This window comes from Pinus tabuliformis, chromosome 8 (genome assembly GCF_031772625.1).
Source record: "Pinus tabuliformis cultivar Carrire ecotype Pingquan chromosome 8, CPIR1, whole genome shotgun sequence".
NCBI lineage: Eukaryota > Viridiplantae > Streptophyta > Pinopsida > Pinales > Pinaceae > Pinus > Pinus tabuliformis.
In genome coordinates this window covers 1,611,004,204-1,611,020,592 of record NC_142294.1, presented here as the reverse complement: position 1 = coordinate 1,611,020,592, position 16,389 = coordinate 1,611,004,204, and the positions used below count along the sequence as shown (strand labels likewise).

The window sequence follows — 16,389 nt, the reverse complement described above, 5'->3', positions numbered from 1 at the left end:
AGGAGTTAGATCTTGATTTTGGTGAGAAACAGGCAAAAATTCCATAAAAAATTGTGCAACAAATTCCCTTTCTTCGCCCAACGCACCTGCAGTAGTATTCTAGGTGCGTTGAATGTCAAACTGCCTTCATACAAGCCAGCATTCAATGCAGGTTTCGATACACTGGGGGTGCATTGATGGCAGAACGAGTCCCTCAAACCCCAGGGGCTCAGAAAAGCAGGGAATTAGGCTCAAAATGCAAAATGGAAACCATGAAATGAAAGAGCTCAGTTTTAATGCCTACCTGGTCCAGACGGCGCCGCGAATCGTGCACAGAATCTCCCGAAATCAACTGATGAAAATCAAGGGGGAAAGCACCTCCAAAGCTCCAACAAACTAGGTTCGAATGAAATGGTAAAATGAGAGGTAAAAAACACTTTTTAATTACTTTTACGTAGTTCAAAGTAAAATATTAGTGTTTTAATCTCGTTTTCAAGCAAATATTGTTCATTTCTAACTAGTTTGATGAAGCAGTTGAAAATACAGTACGACCTTTGGAAGGACAAAGATATTTATGGTAAAAAATCAAAACAAGACCATCTAATCGAGTAGTGTTACCACAAGGTTCAAGCTCGTTAAAAAATAAACCCGCACTGAGCAAATGTTTCCACCCACATTTAAGCTCGTTAAAAAATGAACTATCCCCTGGTAAATAACCACCGTGAATGTAGCATTTCAGCCATTAAAGCCTTGGTCGTGTTTGCACCATCACCTCCACTTTTCCATTGGCTGATCATTCACCTCCATTTGATTGTTTACCCATTTTGAGGAACAGCTGCGAAGAGTGATTTCACTAGCCATCCTTGTGACACTGCCGTGATTGGAAAATTCCAAACCTTACTTGGAATCAGCTTCTACCCATTTTATCACTCGTTCCTCAAAAGACGAGTCTTCTTTAAGTTCTTTTCTGACTCGTAAAATATGAAAAGATTGCCGAGTTCTGGCCTTCCAGCTCATTAAAGCGACAGGAAGTGCTATCCCTCCTCTAGATTTTAATCTTTTTGGACCTGAGGGATTATAGCACAAAAAGATCGAGCGCTTGTTTTGTTCTGCTCGTTAAAGCTAATCGAAAATTCATCCCTTCTGTATTGTTTTATACTTTTTCGGACTTAAGGGATTAGATGACGAAAAAGGAATTTTGGAGTTACCTTTACGTACCTTTTCAGACTCTCTAAAAATGAAAAGGACTGAGTTATCTTTGTCGTTAGACTCGTTAAAAAGATTAATAGCGACAAACTTGTCTTTAGACGAGAACGAGTTTCACTATCGCTAGGCTCGTTAAAACATAGCGATGGGTTTGCCCGAAGGGAAAATTATAGAACAAGCATATGTTATCCTCCTCAAGCTTGACAAAAATAAAGAGGTACTAGTCAGCAATGACTGGGGAAAAATTGGGAAGAAAACTCAAAGAATATTTATTGGTAGCAAGTCGCTTTTGAACATGACACTTCCACTCCGTGCCCGAGTCGGGTTGGGTTGTTTCATTCACCGGTCACATCGCCATGGTCTCGCCATACCATCCACATTTGGGGTTAACGCTACCAATCCATCACATAAGTGTCGCCGACGTGTTCAAGAGAATTCATCCAGAAAGGCCACCTGTGTCCCGCCCACTACCATACATTATACTCCATTCTTTCATGACCGCCACCCTGAACCATATATCATCAGATCGTTTTCACCTCCATCAAAATCATTTGCTCCGTTCCGTGTCATTGATGTGGGATTCATTAAGGCCCTCCTATGACGGATCACTTCTTGTCGACATCAGCTCATTATCCAAGAAGTTGATCTACGAACACCCCATTCAGTACTTTGAAGCTTGCATGCCTCAATGTCAAGTTTCTCACTTCCGGCGACAGGTATACATCAATGACCTTCGACCGAAAGATTTTGCGTGGTGTTCGATGCCAAGTCCTTTATTCACACCACGTTAATTGTACTGCAGTACCTTGAGGGTCATTATCATTATCGGTGATTCCTCTCGCGCTTGTTAACAGTTTACATCATTGACTGGTAATCAAGCGATGTCTTTCCATGTTCGACTTCAAAACATTTCTCACATGGATCGACTTCTACTTCGAATGAAGACCGGACGAGATTGAAGACCCCGAATCTAGTTTCATCCATCTGGGCTGCGATATATATTCAGGAAAATAAAGACATTGAAATGTACAGCATTGCAGCATAGATAATCATCCTACCAAAAGGATGATGGCTCTATCAAAATCATCAGTCTACCATCAGACGATTGTCTGTCCTATGTACATGAAAATGAATTTATAAAGTTGAGCATGGGAATGCCCGCCTCAGCTAGATCATGAAAACAGTATGAAGATAATGTATTGTACTGTATCTTATTACAGGTCTCCTCCCATCATTGAAAGAACTTCGGATCCTCCTAATAAAGCATTTCACCCGATAAACGGCCTTATACTTTAGGGGGCAACTGTTATAGACATTTTTGTGCCTTACCACTCTAAGCATGAAATGTCCATAAACCAAGGGCTCCTAAGTCCTTAAAAGTGTTGTTCTAACTCCTAAAGGAACAAGGTCAACAAATTACAGCTTCTCCCAGAAGTTATCCACCAGAAACTGCTCAGAATAAGTCAAATCAGGATCATTTCAGCTGCTCCACTAGCCAAGTGCGTTGCATAGCACCTAAGTCCACTAGCTAGGTGCATTGCAATGCACCTAAATGCACTACCAGGGTGCGTTGAGCGGGAAATGACAAGTGGTAGAGTCATTCCACGAGCTGGAGAGACAATGGAAGCTTCCAGAATCTTCTCCAATGACACTTGCCTCACTGAATTCGACCAAGGATGAGTAAGAGGCTCTCAGTCTCCAAGTGGAAGCAAGAACTGACAAAGAGAAGCCACTAATCAATTCATGAGCTGACTCATCCTCCTTGCATACATCTATATATGGATCCCTCAACCCAGAGATCCAGAGGCTGGAATTTTGCACATTGTAAGGAATTGGTGTTGGTTTTGAGATACATATCAGAGAATTGGGTGATCTATGCTTTGTTGGGGTTGAAGAAGGGACTTCTTTGCTGGGAGGTTGATGCTGGGTCAGGAATCATCGGTTGTAACTCCTCCTGGATCTTCTTGTATATCAATAAAACTATTTGAGTTTCTTCTCCATGCTTGTGTTTCATTGATGCTTGTTACATTTGTATGGTTAACTTAAATCTGATCCTAAGTTATTTATGAATATAAACCCATGTCTTTGTATAGTTTCCTTCTTCTGTGATCTTACAGGTACTTGGTGAAGCTGGGCAAGTGAGGGAGCAAGTAGCTGGAAGCTGTCAAAGAGAAGAGAGATTGGATCGAAGGACTAGCGCAAGACACAGGTTGGTTTGAATCCTATTCCTCTTTGTTTATAGTTCATAAAGGAGAATACAAAAGTAGTTTTCTCTGTTTGTTTCTAAGGTAGCTGCCACACCTTAGTGGGATAGAGTAGTTCTAAATAGACACTTTTCCCGATAACAATGCCTTTCACTCTATTGATGTTATGGTTACATACATGATAGATGCTAGTTGATTAGTGCAGTCATAGGCATAGGTGTCATATAGTCATGAGTGGTAGCAACTTGTGGTTATATGCGTTTCTTTGGCTACTTTATGTTAGATAACCTGATTATTACATTATAAGTTGATGATGAGTATGTTATAGGTTAACTTGTTGTTTTTATATAATTAGCTTGATTGTTAGGGCTATTACATTAAGATCTTGATGTTATATGTATCGTACTAAGTTGGATTGCCCTATGTAGATGGTTATGGTTACGATATTCAAGTATGAGCTGACATATTTGTAATATGGTTTTGTACTAATCTAGATTCACTTTTCATATGTGTGAATGATAATTGTGCATGAGTTGTAATCAGAACATGTTAGTGAGTGACTATTTTGGATATCATGATCTTATGTTTGAGTTGATATCTTGTGAAGTGCATCATGCTAAGTAGACTGATTATGTAGAAAAGATAGCCTCCCTTGAGATACATTAAGGTATGAGCTTGCTTATGCCATCACCTTTGTGCTTGAATGTTTGATTATGTCGTTTATTTGGTGTTTAAGTGTTTGGTGTCTATTGTGCCCTCTAGTTGATTTATTTAACATGGTATGTTTGCAATTTGGTTGAATATTTAATGAATTGCAAATGATCTTGTTTAAGATGGTCGTTTAGGCGACAACCCTGGGATTTCTTCTAAAGACACATCCCTAAATTCCCTAAGATGGAAAAGTCTTCAAGACTAGGTTTTTCATTTTATGTTGTTGTATCAATCAGCTATACAGCATAAATTATGAAATATTTCCTAGTGCACTTCTTCATATATATGGAAGAAATTTGTTTTAAATTATGGGCCTCTGTGTTGCTTTGATTATTCTTGCATTCCCTTTGTCATCCATGCAGTCAAAGGTCTTATCTAAATAATTCAGAATTACCATACGTTTCTCTAGACAATACATGTGCATCAACACATTTTATGATCCCAATGGTAGGAAATTCAAAATCACAATAGTATGTAATCCATTCATTTCTAAGGCAAAATCTACGACTAATTCTATGACCTTCCCTTTTGTCTTGCTGCCCAATTGCACTAACCATACTTTTTTATGTTTTTTTTTGCTTAATTGACAACTTTATACTACCTTAAGTCACACATAACACTAAGTAGAACTTGGGTCTATAAGGACTCTAACAGGTTTAGTATTCATATTTCTTCCTATTTCAACCATTGAGGATTGATGTGCTTCCTAACACTCATCTAAGACCACATTGATCCTTGTAATGTCTCAAGCAACATCATTGACCGTGCATGCATCTTGGATAGGTGAATCGTTGATCCATCATCCAAATTTTGTGAGGCCAGTTTTGGGCTAAATGGAGTTCTCCACACTCTAGACATTTTAGGGGTTCCCTAATAAAATTTACCTTCCCATTTTTGGATCCTTTTGATTGTGTGGAATTTCAAACATGTTTGTATGGGGTACCAAAATTTCTACCGTAATTATTACCTTGAAAAAACCTGGTCCTGGTGTGAAATTTTGGGGACTTGAAGCACTTTCCCCTAAAGTTTTATCCCTCATTTTCTTGGTAGACCATGGTTTGTATTTTTCTTCCTTCTGACTAAATCATTTATGGCACCGTTTTTCTTTTCTTTAGACTTCGTCCATTTTTCTTGGGTTGTTGAATTCAATTCAATTCTAATATGATGAGGGTAAGCAACTCAGGTATCTATGTATTTTTCCTTTTCTCCTTGATGGTAGCATATGTATCTCACTAGCCTTAAGAACTTTATGGTGAAGTCATTGATGTTCATACTTCCGAATTTGAAATCATGAAATTCCTTGGCTCAGTCATTGAAGTATCTTTCATGTAAATATTGATTCTTAAACATTTCCTTAAATTGTTTCCATGACATCTTCTCTTCCTTGATTCCATTAGAAATTTTATTATTCTTCCACCAAATACTAGCTTCACCGTTTAATTGGTAAGTAGCCAACCTACCTTTTAGGTTGTTGGAATACTAATAAACTTGGAAATATTTCCTCATATTCATCGACTATGCTTTTTATTTTTCTTCATAATCTCCTTTAAAAACTTGGGGCCTTAGTTTCTTAAATTCTCCTTATAGGTCATCTACCTTGCTCCCTTTATTTCGAAATTGTTTCTTCATTATGTTCATTATTGTCTAATGATTTAGTGCCAATATTAATTCTAACAGTTTCACTTGATGATTCATTTCCTAGATCAAGTGGTTCGTTTCATTCTAAATCTTCTTTGTGTTGCTCTGGACTTCTTCTATTCATATTATAGTTCTACCCACTCTTTTTCAAATATGTTTTTATCATTAATTATTTTTAACAATGTTGCATTTATCCTTTATTATTATTCCTGCATTTTTTGTTGCTCTACTTTCATCCTCAGTAGGAGCTCATTACTAGTTCTATATTTTTCAATTTCGATTTGCATGCTTTTCATAGTCGCTAACAAGACTGACTACATATCTTGGATATCTTGATTCCTGGATTTTGGTATTTCAACATAAATCCCCTCCCCTGATTATTTACCCTGGTGATTTTCACTCCCTTTGTGGCTTCCCCATGGAGTCTCTCTTTCTCCCACCTCAACCATTTAGCCTATAAGAGAGTTAGTCAAAATTAATATTTGTTCTTGTTTCTATTTTCTTTCCTCACTTTATGCCCATGTAGGTCTAAGCATTGTAAGGTTGGATCTAATACCATTTTGTAACACCTATCTAATAACTTTATAACACTCCTCTATAAATACCCCTTCGCTTTTGTTGTTTTAAATATAAATATCCTTTCTCTTTATACTATTTCATCCATTATTATCTAAGTATGACATATATCCACAATCATGGGCTCATGCACCATTGAAGTATTCAAGTCAAAGTCTTGAAACCACCATAAGAATGTTCTTTTTGTTTTGATTATAAGTTATACTTAGTGTGTGTTCTTATCTGAGTCATTAACAACTGTGGTTGACTCTCATCCCTTTGTGGCAATGGACAAACCATGTAGTCATTCGAGTCAACGGGTGACTCATCGAGCCACATCGAGGAAGGGTTGTGTATTTACCTCACTACAAATGGGTTTTCCTTGTCTCGCATGATTGAGTCTTTATATCATGGCATTTGGCTTTCAAACACTCCTTACCTCATGCACAGTCACATTCTTAGGTGTCCGTGCATCATTGGATGTGAAAATCGACAGTGATCTCCCTTTGTCCTAACCCGACATTTGTTGTGGGTGTAATGGCGACCTTTCGTCAAGCTTACCTAAGTTGAGCCAAGGCTTGGGAAAGGATAATAGATAGTGGATGGTGGATTGTTTTTCTTGGAGATGCATCCAAATTTAGTGTTTGGACATATCCCTTTTAGAGTTATGGTTTCTTGTTACCATCTTATTTTTCTTTTGGATATGTTTATTTCGCTCTTGGACCGACTTTCTGAAATCTTTTCCTTTGTTTCTTATTTTTTTTCCTTTCCCTCCTCTTACTACACTTTTTATCTCTAAGTGTCATCATCATAGTTTACCCATACTACTTTGTTTTAACTATGTGAAATGTATTTTTTCTTAACAATAATTAACCTACATTACATAAAGAGTTCGAGGGATATGGGTAATAATATAGGTAATCTCTACTACCATTTTTTATCTATTAGTTGTTTTTCATTTTATTTCTTCTTTTCGAGGTCACTAACTTCCACCTAGTGTGGTTGGACAATAGGGGTACCCTTCGTAGTTGTTAGAGATAATGGAGAATATCTTAGAATAGTGAGTTGGTTCACGAGACCTTAGGATAGGAATTAGTTTCTATTTCTTAGGTTATGGTTCTAACTTCCCTAAATCTACGATTACTATATATGTGTGATGTACACGGATGATGTAGAGCATTCTGCAGAGCCAGACTCTCCTGGTTCAGAATCTCTTTCGTAGAGTTGACCAGTGGGTTCTTTTTTATTAATCCCAACATCACTTTTTAACATGGTATCGGAGCTGCAGGACGGAGGAACCTGTAAACTGAGTGGAGGATTTAAAAGGCATGCCTAAGGAGAAAATGCCACATGGTTTGGAGGGCTAATGGCGCTAATCCCACTGTAACACTTACACATGTTTTTATTTTGTCAATTGTCACAGAGCTGGAGTGTACAGTCATGAAGACCTTTGTGAGTCCATGGTGCTAACACGCGCCAACTGTGTAAATAAGAGAGGGGATATGTGGAGGCCAAGGGAAGGCTGCATCTTGGTGGTGGTTACTGAGAGAAGGCTGCATGGAAGCTGAGGAGGCCATGGTAGAGGCCATGAAGGAAGCCATGGTGGTTTGCATATGCGCTGTGGAATCAAACAGTATTGGAGATTAGTAATTTCTGTCTTTGACACAGATCTAGGGTAAATCTAACATATTTTTTTTCCTGTCAGGTTTTTTTAATCGCCAAGATGAATAATGAAATGTTTGAAGCATGCTTGAATGAGCATAACAAGCTCGATGGCTCCAATTATGTGAATTGGAAATTCAAGATGCAGACTCTATTAGAAGTGGAGAGTGTTTGGATGATTGCAAATGGGGATGAGCAAAAGCCAACATCTGGATAAACATTAGTCCTAAACTGGGAGAAGCGAGAAGGTATAGCAAGGACGCTGCTAAAGATGTCAGTGAAAGACTGCATCATACCAAGTGTCAGAGAATGTAAATCAACAAGTGAAATCTGGGGAATATTGAAGGATTTGTATGAGATTAGGAATACAAATTGTCTTTTGTTTCTGAAGAGCAAGATCTTATCCCTGAAGATGGAGGAAAATGAAATAGTTGTTGCCTTCATAGCAAGGATCAAAGATTTGAAGAACAAATTGGCAGACATTGGTGATACAGTTGCAGATACAGATCTAGTAACCATTACCATGAATGGTGTGACCGATGACTACCAAATTTTTATCACTAAGATAAATTCGAGGGAGAAGATCCCAAAGTTTGAAGAGATGATAGGAATATTAATGCAAGAAGAAGAAAGAAGATTGACTTTGAAGCCCTAGAGTGTCGGTCTTTCATTGATGGCAAAAAAGAACTTCTTCAAAGGAAAAGGAAATCTGTAACAACAAAACAAAGGAAACTCACAGAAAAGACCAAATCAGACTCAAGCTATGCAACTTTATAGAAACAAATCTGAAATTAAATGTTTTTATTTTGGAAAACTTGGTCATATAGCTAGGGAGTGCAAGAAGAAGAAATATCATGAGGAACAGCAGAAGCAGAAAAGACATGCAGGTCATCTCGCAAATGATAATCATGAGGAGAACTTCAGATTGTTCATGGCAGACTTTGATGAGAATGTTGATGGAGACATCTCGTAGGTAGATTCGGGAGCATCAACACATATGACAAGGAACAAGCAATGGTTTGAAGATTTTGAAGAAATCAATGACGGAGCACAAATCTACCTAGGTGATGATAGAAGTCATCAAATCAAAGGATGTGGAAAAATTTCTGTCACTTTACCTAATGGTACTGTAAGACAAATTCATAATGTCATGTATGTGCCCGGTGTAACAAAGAGCTTGATTTATGTATCCATGATTATAGATCAAGATCTTAAAGTTGAATCTTTTAAATCTAACTGTTATATTAAATATCTATTAGATGGCATGAAGACTATTTCTACAGGAATTCGTACAGGAGGTCTGTATAAATTGGATGTAATACCAGCACCAGTTCGAGCTTTGACAGCAGCGAGTTTGACTACAAAAGAGCTGTGGCATCAGATATTTGGTCATATCAACTACAATGATTTGATGTTACTTCAAAAAAAAGAAATGATAAGAGATCTTACTATGTTAAAACAAGTGCATAATGATTGTGACGCTTGTATATTAGGAAATATGCATAGAGAATAATTCCTTGTTCCAGTAGAGAAGAAACAAAGAGACATACTTGAATTAGTGCACACAGATCTTTGTGGACCCATGAAAACAAAGTCATTAGGAGTTGCACTGTATTATTTTACTATTGATTGATTCCTTCACAAAGTTTTCTTGGGTATATATTCTGAGTAAGAAGAGTCACACATTTGAATAATTTAAGTAGTTTAGAAACATGATTGAAAAGAAAATAGGAAAGCATATAAAAATTCTCTGCTCCGATCAAGGGGGAGAATACAAGAAGGATGAAATTATTAAGCATTGTAAAGACCATGGGATATTACAGCAATGCAAGTACACCATACTCCTCATCAGAATGGAGTAACATAAAGAAAGAACAGAACATTGGTGGAATGTGCTAGGAGCATGTTGAAAGGTAAGGATCTTTCGAATGGTTTTTGGGCTGAAGCATTGAATACTGTAGTTTATTTGAAAAATACGAGTCCTGCAAAGAGTCTTGTGTTTAAAACTCCTTATGAAGCATTATATGGATTTAAGGCTGCAGTAAAACCTTTAAGGGTGTTTGGGTCTAAAGCATTTGCCCATATTCCAAAGGAAGGCAGAAGAAAACTAGATTCAAAAGCCATCAAATCTACCTTTATAGGGTATTGTTCACAATATAAAGCTTATATATTATTTAATCCCTCTACTCACAAGATTTTTGTTAGTAGAGATGTAATATTCCATGAGCAGGATCATGAAGAATCTGACAAGCATGATGAGGAATGGGATATTTCATTCTTGGTGGAAGAAGAAAGAGAAGAAACAGGAAACAATTAGGACCAACAGACGAAGGTAGAAGATGGGCAGCAATAGCAAGAGCAACAACAAAAGAAGTAGGAAGCAAAAGAAGATGATGTAGCTATCAAGCCAAGTCCAGAAAATAATGATGAGACAAGGTTTGAAGCTACCCCACAACTCAGGAGATCACGTAGGAAAGCTCAATTTCCTGTAAGATTTAGCAAAAAAGATTTATAACTAGTATGATGAATGTTTTTGAACCTTCTAGTTATAAGGAAGCAAATGAATGTAGTGAATGGAAAACAGCTATGGAACAAGAATATGAATCTATAATCAGGAACAACACTTGGGAACTGGTTGATGTTCCTAGAGGGAAACAAACCATAGGTTGCAAATGGTTGTATAAACCAAAGATTAATGTAGATGGAACCATAGATAAATTAAAAGATAGATTAGTAGCAAAGGGTTCTTCACAAAAAGAAGGCATTGACTATGAAGAAACCTTTGCCCCTGTAGCTAAACTAAATACCATCAGAATGTTGATTGCTTTAGCTACTAAGAAACATTGGATGATTCACCAACTAGATGTAAAGTTTGCATTTTTACATGGAGAATTGAAAGAGGAGGTTTATTTAGAGCAACCTGAAGGGTTTGTCCAGAAAGGGAAATAACTTAAATTTAACAATAAGCAGGAGTTTGAGGATGCTACATTATAGGCTGAGAGGAGGCAAGCCGTATTATGGACCCACTTCTTGATTTATTTTGGGCACAATGATGAGAGGACATCTACTCCCTTCCAATGCTAGTTTACACATGCATATCCTTGCATGATTTTAGCTCGCATTTGTTGTATACAGTTTCATTTTTTTTTCACTCGTTTATATTTGTCAATATTTCATTGTTGTAATATTTGGGAGAGGATTAACACCTTAGGACCTTGTTCATGGTATTTGTAAATTTAATTGACGGTTCCCCTTTGGGTTAATGGAGATACAATATGTATTTAGCTCTTTTCCCTGGTTATTTACCAATGGATTCTTCTCTTTGCCAGTCCTTTCAATCAAATAGGGTAAGGTAATTATCCCATAACCTTCTAATTTCATTGTGATGTATTATTGACACCAGTTACCGTGCTCTAAATGTATGGAACTCCTAATATGAAATGTATGCAATATTTATTGGTATTCGTGCTTTTAAATTTTGATTTTCTTATATGGTATTCAGTTTTTTCCTCCCACCAGAGATTGATAACAACAAAATGCATAGGTTGGTATTAAAAGAATCTTCACTATATTTTTTCTCGCCATAATTTTTTTTTGTCATGGCTAGAATACTAGGTGTACACCTTACGTATTTTTTTTTTATTTGGGGAAATTAGTTACATTCCAAATTTACCCTCCCCACCTTTTCTTCTTGATAATTAGTGCAACATACCTCAAGCCAATTTGCCTTACCAGGAAATTTCTAGTTTCGTGGTTGTGACCTGTGTATTACTAAGTTCACTCAAAGATTATTAGTGTCTTGGATCCTGTAAGTGATATCAAATTTTCTTTGTCTATGATTACTTCCCTTGTTTCTAGTATTCAAGTTATAATGGTAAGTCTACATTGTCCTATTTTTTTGACATATACTCCCATCCATACTTTTTTATTGATTTGTTACCTCACATATATGTTGGGTTTACTTATATCTCCTTTAGTCAGAGTGATTTATTTATTCGTGGTAGGTAGGAGTACCCCCTTTGTATTTCTTATTATTTTAGGGGAGAATTTGGACAAAAGGGGTGGAGAGTCAGTCCCGAACTGGCACAAAGGGGCTTCGATATCCTTGAACCCTTATTGTTCCCTCATAGCCGAAGGCTTCCACTAAAGTTATTACCAATCTACGAATCCTTTCATGAAGTGTTGGCAAAGAGCACTATAAAGCATTCTCCTATCTTCTCCCCTAATAGAATGTTCTAAGCCTAGGATATTATTTCTTGACAAGTAGAGAAGGGAAAAGTTTTAGGGATACAAAGTTCGTATAGACCCCTCCCATCTACCAATTCAATAAAATTTCTCTAATGAATAGTGATTTAGCAGTTTGACATTATATTAGTGAACTTTTAGCACTTATTATTACTATCAACCATGGGGACCATAATATTAATATCGATATGAAATTCTTATATAATCCCTATCTATAATAATTATGCTAATGAAGCCTGCAAGTTGTTAAGTTTTATCGTAGGAAAGTAATATTCTCAACAATATATTCTATCTATCTTACAAAAAACATCGATGATAATGAATGAACACTACTTATTGAATAAGTACATAATTCTAGATATTTTTACATGAAGCATTAATAATAACGAACTAACACCACTGCTAAACGCTTTCATTAAGGATTCAATGAATCTGGGACCAAATGGGTGATACAGGTTGATGAGGGATGTTCCACTCATCTGAAATCGATTGATACACCAAACCTCTTTACTAAAACCCCCCCAAGCTTGGGTTGTGATTTTATAGAAGCAATACTTCTTTCTTGTTTGTTATTAGTTTTGTCGATTACACCTTCAAGTAATAGATGGTAGAAATAAAAAGTACAACCTCAACCTAACACATCTACTTATGCTTTCGTAGCTTTTGAGTCCTCCCTTTTCTGTCTTTTTGCACTCAACCTTGACCCCTCCCAACCTCATTGCATGCAAAAAACCTCCTACTAACAATTATTTATTGCTTAGGATTTGTTCCACCGGGGATCGTATCTCCTCTATGCTAGGTGGCCCTTAAAATATGTTGTTTGTCCCCATCCAACTTGCCTTTTAGGGAATCCAAGTTCATGGACTTCAGCTTTTGTCTTTTACATCTTGTCATCATTCAAGTAAAATCCCTTCTATAAAATCACAATCCATACTCATTAATGTCACTCCTCAACTTGCATTCTTTATTTAATAGTGCTGAAATTAATTTTTCTGTGCTATTCATTACAATTTCTTCCACTTGATTAGGTGCCTTAATTTAAAATCATAGTTCACAATAATTTTAAAAATAAAAGTTTTAAGACATTACAATTTCTAATAATAAGGAATCATACCTACAATGAATAAATTTTGATCCTAGTTCTTATTATCGTGTTTTCATAAAATGAGCTTAAAAACATGCGAATAATATTCATAGAAAAATACAATTTGAGTAAGTAGTAAATGCAAAGAAGTTGAGTAGGAAGTAAATACAAGCAAGTGGAGTAGCAACTAAGAAGATCTTTGGGTGAAGCCATGGAGGATTGATATAAGTAACATTTGTAATCCAAGGAGAAAGATGATTGGGCACTATTTGAAATTGGAATTGATTCCCCTCTATGAGTAGTAGTAAAATGATTTACTACAACTAATATTTCAATGCCCACTACTAAGATGTAATTTCAATAAGTAATACACACGTATGAACTGCATAGCAATAATATTTTATTATACAAGAAAGATAGCATTTTTTTATATATAAAAAATTCCTCAACCTTTCAATTAAAAAATAAAAAACAATTTTCATTTCAAATTTGACCCAAAAAATCATTTTAATATATATATATATATAATATGACTAGTTTAAGTGTTCTTAGAGGACAATAACCGCTCCAATTCAAACTCTCGTAGGTGAGAGTTCAAAATTATTTTTATTAAAATTTTTAAATTGAAAAAAAAATAATAACCAATTTTGAGATTAATATTAACTTTCCCTGTACGATTAAATATCTGCCATTTACTTAATTTAATTAAATAATTAAATTAAAATCCTATAAAATCTATTGTAAAATAATCACGTCAACCAATTTTAATCATAAAATTCATTTCTTAAAACATTTTTAAACACAACCAAAAAAAACATTTAATCTATGAGTAAGAAATCTTACCATTCGCATCTTTAATACGAACATGGTTAAGGTTTATCTCTTTCCAAAGAACATCAACCAAATATAACTATAAAATTTATTTTTAAAACTTTTTTAAACGGGAAACATTTAATGTATGAGTAACGAATCTTAAATTTATAGCTTTAATAGGAACATGGCTAGGGTTTATGTAAGAAGGAAATATAAAAAATCTTTGCATTTATTTTCAGCATAGAACTTGAAAGCTATTATACACATGGAATGAAAACAACGAACATAAGAGCCACTAAACTCATGGATATCTATTTTTTATTATTAAAAGTTCCCCGGATCGATGTTGAAGTCCAAAAGAAAAGCCATGGCGCACTGGAGACTATGCAGCAAAGATAATCAAAGACAATCTCTTGTACATTATCCAAAACACATATTGGACTGAAACCCTACAATCATATTTGAAGACTGTTGACCTATATTTCTACCGGTGGAGGCGGCCTCACGTAGGGTTTATTAGTGCCTCCCACCGGAGATCTCGGTACAATTGGTGGCCGCCGCGTGGCTGTTATGGCTCTCTTCCAACTCCCCCCTGATCCCTCTTCTGCAATTAAACAACTCATATCAAAAATCATTACGGGAGATATAGAAATGACATTATTAGAAGATGCAAGAAAAGTAATATGATTTCTCATTGGAACTGAATATCATCAAACCTCTGGGTGGTGGAATATAACGATCACCACCAATAATATCCGGCGAAGAATAGAAGACCACATGCTTTCGAGCTTCTGTTGTGACGGGCAAACCCAGTAATGAGAGAACAATTAAAGATAAGCAGAGAAGTAAGGCTATTACAGTACTGCACCCCACCATTATTTCCTTTGTTCTATCTGCTGCTGCTGCTCGCCTAATAATTCCAATACCTATATGTCTATATATTGGCAGAACACAAGGAGAAACGCAGTAATGGAAGGCTCCCGTTTTGTATATGAATTCAACGCGGAAGTAAAACGCGTTGCAAGTCCGGCGGCTATTGACTGGCGTAGCATTATTTAGAGAAGGAACTGACGTGGAAATCACGCCTCACCAAAACGTCAAATTCGGTACCAAAAAGTCAAATTCGGTGATATTCTTTAACTCGGACTACACTTAGATTTGACCAAAAAGTCAAATTCGGTACCAAAATGTCAAATTCGGTGATATTCTTTAACTCGGACTACACCTAGATTTGAAAAGAGCTATTGGCAATTGATTGCGTCACCATCGCAATACCATGGGTAATTAGCATGGTTACAGTTCCCGGTTTTTATTTTCCATTGGTAGGATTTATGTACATGAAATTTGTTCATAAAACCTATGTATGTACGTGACTCTTCTTTAAATGGGTCAGGGATAATTTTCAAACATTACAATTACCTCTTTCCCAAGTAAAACTTATAACAAGACTGCCAACACACTTCCTCATTTCTGAAATACATATGCCAATATTCCTGTCATCTACATTAGTCATATTATAACCAAGTTGACATCAAGGACATATTTTTCAATAAGGTTTCCATCAAGATCACATTAGGCATAATCCCAACAAAAGAAACACATAACTATATAATGTAATCATAATAATCAAACGAAAATAAATTGAACAAAAAATGCCTCTTAGCAAAGTCATCATTGTCTTTAATTGTATATGTTCTACTTGTGTTTGTTTTCCCTACTCGAATAATATGAGTTAGATCAAATATATAGAAATAGAAGGAAAAAAGGTTTTAATTTCATAGGACAAAAACAATTCAGACATAACAATTATATCACAGTAACATATATTGTATAAACATTTTTGGGAATGCAAACTATATTGTATAAATGCTCCAAGTATTTTCATATAAAAGAAATAATGCACTATTTCTGAAAAAATGATTTTGCATCCCAATATCAAATAGGATGCGTTCATGTTGAAATGGAAACCTTACGTGCATGTTTGTGTCTACTAAATACTTTATTTTTTATTATTTCAAAATAAGATATTTTGTGCATTTTTTGTTGTTGTAAATCAACCATTTCTATTAAGTCTTGATAAGATTACATTGTGTAGTGCTAATCTTCAAATATGCAAAGCCCTCACTCCAACTGAATTTGTTGGCCATCAAGTACAAATGAAAAGACACCGATAACAATAACATAAAACTATGAGACCACATATCAATGGCCCACATGGCCCAAAATTGAGCAGAAAACAATGTATAACCCACTCGTATCATTACCCATTCTCATTGTTAGGATATTGAGCAT

At 35.8% G+C, this 16,389-nt stretch overlaps 1 long non-coding RNA gene across 1 annotated transcript; it reads right to left on the bottom strand.

Annotated features, from left to right (window-relative positions):
• Positions 1 to 14,379: 14,379 nt before the first annotated feature.
• LOC149242208 (uncharacterized) lies at positions 14,380 to 15,036 on the bottom strand. The gene is made up of 2 exons (XR_016245704.1): positions 14,814 to 15,036; positions 14,380 to 14,701 (listed from the first exon to the last, which is right to left on the bottom strand). It is a non-coding gene; the product is annotated as an uncharacterized LOC149242208 (long non-coding RNA).
• Positions 15,037 to 16,389: the final 1,353 nt, after the last annotated feature.